Source organism: Mus pahari, chromosome 7 (assembly GCF_900095145.1).
Source record: "Mus pahari chromosome 7, PAHARI_EIJ_v1.1, whole genome shotgun sequence".
Classification (NCBI taxonomy): Eukaryota; Metazoa; Chordata; class Mammalia; order Rodentia; family Muridae; genus Mus; species Mus pahari.
In genome coordinates, this window is record NC_034596.1 from 42,908,033 (window position 1) to 42,915,418 (window position 7,386).

Genomic DNA, 7,386 nt, shown 5'->3' on the forward strand with positions numbered 1-7,386 from the left:
TCCTGATTTAAGTTTGGTACCTGGTATCTGTCTAGAAAATTGTCCATTGCATCCAGATTTTCCAGTTTTGTTGAGTATAAGCTTTTGTAATACGATCTTTTTTTTTTTTCTTGTTTTTTGGATTTCATCTGATTCTGTTGTTATGTCTTCCTTTTCATTTCTGATTTTGTTAGTTAGGATTCTGTCTCTGTGCCCTCTAGTTAGTCTGGCTAAGGGTTTATCTATTTTGTTGATTTTCTCAAAGAACTAGCTCCTGCTTTTGTTCATTCTTTGTATAGTTCTTTTTGTTTCCACTTGATTTTATCCCTGAGATTGATTATTTCCTGCCTTCTACTTGAAGTTAGTTTGTTTCCTTTTGTTCTAGAGCTTTTAGGTGTGCTGTCAAGCTGCTAGTGTATTCTCTCTCTAGTTTCTNTTTGGAGGTACTCACAGCTATGAGTTTTCCTCTCAGGAATGCTTTCATTGTGTCCCATAAGTTTGGGTATGTTGTGGCTTCATTTTCATTAAACTCTAAAAAAATCTTTAATTTCTTTCTTTATTTCTTCCTTGACCAAATTATTATTGAGTAGGGTGTTGTTCAGCTTCCACATGTATGTGTGCTTTCTATTATTTATATTGTTATTAAAGATCAGCCTTAGTCCGTGGTGATCTGATAGGATGCATGGGATTATTTCAATCTTTTTGTATCTGTTGGGGCCTGTTTTTGACTGATTATATGGTCAGCCTTGTAGAAGGTACCATGAGGTGCTAAGAGGAAGGTATATCCTTTTGTTTTAGGATAAAATGTTCTATAAATATCTGTTAAATCCATTTGTTTAATAACTTCTATTAGTTTCACTGTGTCTCTGTTTAGTTTCTGTTTCCAGGATCTGTCTATTGATGAGAGTGAGGAATTAAAGTCTCCCACTATCATTGTGTGTGGTACAATGTGTACTTTGAGCTTTACCAAAGTTTCTTTAATGAATGTGGATGCCCTTGCATTTGGAGCATAGATGTTCAGAATTGAGAGTTCATCTTGGTGGACTTTATCTTTGACAAGTATGAAGTGCACCTTCTTGTCCTTTTTTGATAACTTTAGGTTGAAAGTTAATCATATTTGATATTATAATGACTCCTCCAGCTTGTTTCTTGGGACCATTTGCTTGGAAAATTGTTTTCCAGCCTTTTTATCCTGAGGTAGTGTCTGTCTTTGTCCCTGAGGTGGATTTCCTTTATGCAGCAAAATGTTGGGTCCTGTTTATGTAGCTAGTCTGTTAGTCTACATCCTTTTATTGGGGAATTGAGTCCACTGATATTAAGTGATATTAAGGAAAAGTAATTGTTGCTTCCTGTTATTTTTGTTGTTAGATTTGGGATTCTGTTCTTGTGGCAATTTTCTTTTGGGTTTGTTGAAAGATTACTTTCTTGCTTTTTCTAGGGTGTAGTTTATCTCCTTGTGTTAATGTTTTCCTTTTATTATCCTTTGAAGAGCTGGATTTGTGGAAAGATATTGTGTGAATTTGGCTTTGTCATGGGATACTTTGGTTTCTCCATCTATGGTAATTGAGAGTTTTGCTGTGTATAGTAGCCTGAGCTGGCATTTGTGTTCTCTTAGGGTCTGTATGACATCTTTCCAGGATCTTCTGGCTTTCATAGTCTCTGGTGAGAAGTCTGGGGTAATTCTGATAGGGCTGCCTTTATATCTTACTTGACCTTTTTCCCTTACTGCGTTTAATAGTATGTCTTTGTTTTGTGCATTTGGTGTTTTGATTATTATGTGATGGGAGGAATTTCTTTCCTGGTCCAATCTATTTGGAGCCCTGTGGGCTTCTTGTATGTTCATGGGTATCTCTTTCTTTAGGTTAAGGAAGTTTTCTTCTATAATTTTGTTGAAGATGTTTACTGGCCCATTAAATTGGAAATCTTTGCTCTCTTCTATCCCACTTATCCTTAGTTTTGGTCTTTTCATTGTGTCTTGGATTTCCTGGATGTTTGGGTTAGGATCTTTTTGCAGTTTGCATTTTCTCTGATTGTTGTGTCAATGTTTTCTATGGTATCTTCTTCATCTGAGATTCTCTCATCTCTTGTACTGTGTTGGTGATGCTTGCATCCATGTCTCTTGAACTCTTTCCTAGGTTTTCTATTTCCAGAGTTGTTTCCCTTTGTGATTTATTTATTGTTTCTACTTCCATTTTTAGATCCTGGATGGCTTTGTTCAATTCCTTCACCTGCTTGTGTTTTCCTGTAATTCTTTAAGGGATTTCTGTGTTTCCTCTTTATTGGTTTCTACCTTTTTACCTGTGTTCTCCTGTACTTCTTTAAGGGATCTATTTACATCCTTCTTAAAGTCCTCCATCATCATCATGAGAAGTGACTTTAGATCCATATCTTGCTTTTCTGGTGTGGTGGTGTATCTAGGACTTGGTATGGTGGGAGAATTGGGTTCTGGTGATGTCAAGTAACCTTGGTTTTTGTTGCTTCTGTTCTTATGCTTGCTTCCTGCCATATGATTATCTCAGGTGTTCCCTGCTCCAGCTAAATCTGATTGGAGCCTGTCCTTCCTGTAATCCTGGTTGAGTCAGAATTCCTCAGAGTCAGGCTTTCACTGTGATCCCATGTTTATAGAATCCTTTGATTTTGAGATTCTCGATGTTTCAGAGTTCCTGGGAGTCAAGCTGCTTCTGATACTCTGATATCCTGTTGTGACCAATCTCCTGGGATCCTGGAATCCTAAGGAACCTGAACCAGTGGTCAGGCAGGGTTCCTGTATTCCTGGAACCTGTTGGTCCCAGTTACTCCCAGTGGTGTTCAAGCAGATGTTGTGTTCTACTCACTGGCGCTCCTAAGATCCTGGGCATATTAGAGAACCCAGGAGTGGAGACTCCTCTCCTCTGGGGACCATGGGACTGTGTGCAGAGATCGTGCCCAAAGTAGAGCAGTGCCAGCCAGGTGCCAGCATAGTTTCCAAGAGGATAGCTGCTGCACTGTCAGTTTGGGTGTATCTAAAGTGCTGGCTGTATCTCAGTTCCTGCACCTAAAACTAACAGGATGGATATCCTTACCCTTGCACTTCTCATTCACTGCTTCGATGTGACCAAAACCTGAAATTAAACTCCTGATTTTTTTCTCTAGTTATGGTAGCCTGAAAACAGCTTTCTGGAAAATAGCTGTAGGGGTTTCTTTGAGGTGAAATCATGCAGATATGGAAAGCGTATACAGTGAAAGAAAGAGGGATTTTATGACTAGATGCTCTGGTAATATGCTTGTTACTGCTAATGCCTCCCATTGTTAAAACTATTGAACACTAGAGAATAAGAAAATGTAATTCCTTGCAAGATGAAATAGAGCAGAGAATACTGGGGAATGGTTTGACAGCAAGTGACCATCATGATAATATATTATGAGTATTTCTTCCTAACATTGTATCTGCTTCTATACCCATTTTAGTGGTTGCATAATGGAACAATATGCAATTTTATTTATGGATTTTTTTTTGCTAGAAATTAGTTCCTTCAAAATATAAACATTTCTATGAGACAACAAAGCTTAATTTTTTTTACTTACTTTTTACTTTAGATAAAATAGGGTTTGAACTTTAATAGGGTTTCTGTGAAAATGGCAGATAGTTTTATCATTAGCGAACAAAATATAAACACTTGCAAAGGTCTTTATACGGACTTATATTACACAAAAATATTTTAAAACATGGCCTTGGGTAAAGTTAGTTGTGTTCAAATGATATTGTAAGGGAAGTATGCCTCTCAGTGGATCTTGTAAGCCAATGTTTAGCCTTGATACAATTGAACTATTGAATAATAATTGAACAATATTAGAAACAATCCACTTCTCTGTACTCCTTTCTCTCTTCGTTCTTCAATTTGTGTCTTCATGAAAGGCCACATCATAGAAGCATTACATTTGAGGAGAAATTTAGGTTTATTATAGGTCAGACGAATTTACAATGAAACTTCCATAATTGTGAGATTGTATGTCCCTTGAAAAAAGATTTACAGGTACTATAAATAGCAAGATGATGAACAAGAGGGCATAAAATATTATCCTGAATGCATATTTTGTTATTCCTATTAATTTTGCTGTCATCAGAGGTCAGTGAGTGTGTTTTCCAAGATAAATAATAGCCTAACTTCCATTTTGAAAACATTGACTTGAAAATTTGACATGCATGTCAGGTGACATGGAAGATTTTATGATCTTGTTCAAGTTCTTGTTCGTTGGTTTACTTGTTCTAAATAATCCGCTGAAATGCTATTAGATTCTATCTTCTTCTGTTGAAACTTTATAATTGGTTGGTATGGAAACAATCAGATAATCACTACTGACCTACTATTAAGTCAGGCTTTACATACTGGTAGCTTTTTCAGACAATAGCTTATTCACTTGTTTAATTAACTTTTAAATTTTCTTATTTTGGGATAGCTTTTAATTTACAGAAAAATTGCAAGATAACATAGAGAGTGCTTCCAGATTCCATATCACCAGTGCCTTCCAGTTTGTACATGACACATATTTTGTAACTAAATCCATACTTTTCTCAGATTCCATCAGTTGATATGTGTACTATGTTTTTCGGTCTCAGCATCCAGACTGGGGTTACATTTAATCATCCTGTCCCATACTAGGCCTGTTTTAGCTGTGACAGTTGTCTAGACAGACCTTCATTTGTTTTTTTAAACTTTGACAGTTTTGAAGAGTTCTGGTGAAGTATTTTGCAGATGTATTTTAACTGGAATTTAGCTGATATTTTCTCAAAGAGAAGAGTTGGGTTTGTAGAGGTAGATTCACTAGAACTACCATTCTTATCATTTAATGAGAAGAAAGACTGATTTATAACCTGAACCTTGGTTACCTGGCTGAGTTTGTGTTTGTTTGGCTTGCCCATAATAACATTTTCATGTTTCCATATTGTAGTCTTTGGAATGAAGTTAGTATACACGGACCAAACTTCTGCAGCTAGAATTGCCACATGATTCAGTAGTTCCATTGTGGAGTATATAGCTAAAGGAAGGTAAGTTAGCATCTAAAGTTACTAAATTCTCATGATTTATTGCCACTATTTCACAAGGACAGGAAGAACATTTATGTCTATCAATGGATAAACATATTAAAAATATGAAATATGATACATTATTTCTTAACTAATGAAATCTTGATAATTGCATCAACATGGATGAACCTGGAGAATATTTTCTTATGAGAAATAAGTCAGGCATAGAAAGATAAATTATACATATTTGCATTAATAGGTGGCTTCTGGAAATTTTGTTCTCCCATGTGGATGGGTAAACTGACAGGAGAGTGGTTAGTAATACCACTGTGAGGTAGGATTTAAGGAAGATTTCTTATGTCTATAGCACAATAAGTTAATTAATGTTCACAATTCTGTGTTTCAATGTGGTTGCTCTACAGAACTTTTGAATGTTTCCAACAGAAAGAGACAATAAATATTTCTGATAGAAATGACAATTATATGGACATGGTCATTAAGAATTGTACATGAGTATTGAAATATGCTACACTCCATTAACTTGCACAATTACAAATTAACAAAACAACAAAAGCAGGAGGGAAATATTCCAAACTTTATCTTTTTGAAAGCAGAATATTAACATATTGGGAGCTATAATTTGTTCTTATTTCAAATGTATACTTAACTGAAAATTATAAGTTTTTATCTATACATAAAAGCTCAAAAATTCCATTACTATTGCTTCAAGTTGTACTGTTTGGTCATATGCCCAAACTCCGGGTAATTTTCCAACACAGAATGCCTAAGAACATTGATTTTAAAACTCTATAGATTTTTGTGTGCCATGAAAGTTGATCAATCTTTATTTCCCAAGTCAGTATCATGTATATTTAATAATGCAATGGGCTACTTGATACAATATTTACATCTCCAACTAAATTGGGTGAAGAGAAAAAGGATTTATGCAGGAGATTTTTTTTTGTCATTTCTGCAGTTGATCTGGATGTTGTACATTTTCATTTCTTCATACACTTCGAAGAATTTAATTTTTCACATTGATGCATTTCAGTTTTTTTATGGGATAAAATTCTTAGGCAGAAAAGTAGTTTTTCTCTTCAACTTGCAGGGCTTTGGATATCCATCACAATTTCCCCCATACCCCATGGGCATTATTTTGACCACTGCAGCCAGAAATCCTGATGTAAGCACTCCAGTCTCCAGGGAGTTCTTTGAATCAAAACCATTAGGAGTTTCTAAATGAGCTCCACTGGCAGGTGACTGCTTTTGCTCACAGGTGGATTTCCATCAGTAACTGAATCTTTCATTCTTGGCATTGTACATATAACACTTGTCATGCCAGGTTCCTTCAAGATTTGGAGTTTATTTATGAAATAAAACACAGGAGAAAATGTAAACCTTACTTTGGCTATTGCCTGCAAAGTTATGGAATATTGTTCTTTTTATTTACAATTTAATTATATACAGAACTATAATATCAATTTGTTTTCTTCTAAAATTAACCTTATAAATTTATTTTATTCACACACACACACACACACACACACACACACACACACACACACATTTCTCTACCTCCTTATCCACCCATGTCTTCATCTATCACTGAAATGTTTCTATGAATGATACATAGAATTGAAAGACATTGGTAAAATTTGTTGCAAACACTGAGACAATGGTATTTAGCTAAGGTGAGAACATGCATAGAATAATTTTAATAGTTGAGGGATTTGTGGCCAACCACCCAAGGCAAGGTCATGGACTTTACGGGAGAATCTACTACTGCCACTTTCCTAAACTGGAAAGACTGTAACTACATTCTAAATATTTATCCTTATGTCCACTGATAAGATATGTCACCAAGGATGATCTTTGCAACAGAGACATATTATAGAAAATACTACAACTGGTAAAAACACAAGAAACAAATAATGCTGGAGTTCCCAGCTCAAATGGATATACATCTACAACATGATTCCTGAGTCTATGGCTCAAGGAACACCACAGAAGAGGAGGCAGAAGGAATTTAGGAGCCACAGGAACAGTAAATGTGCTTCAGTATGTGTCTCTTAGAAATGTCAGGGAAACATCACTGATAATACCTCGACATTATGCCTGCCTAAGGATTACCTTAACATAGACAATGCTAATAGACACACTAATGTGGAAGGGGAAAGTCTCACAGGCTCCATTCCTAGAAAAAGAATTACAGGCAACTAAGGGTCTCTGACAGAAGTGGTCTTCCACAGAGGAAACCTTCTGATGGATTGTCCAATACTAAATTAACAGTCCTGAAACTATGTACATGCAAGCAATGCTGAATAGAATCAGGAGTTTTTTCTTGCTTAACATATGCATATATATATATATATATATATATATATATATATATATATATATAT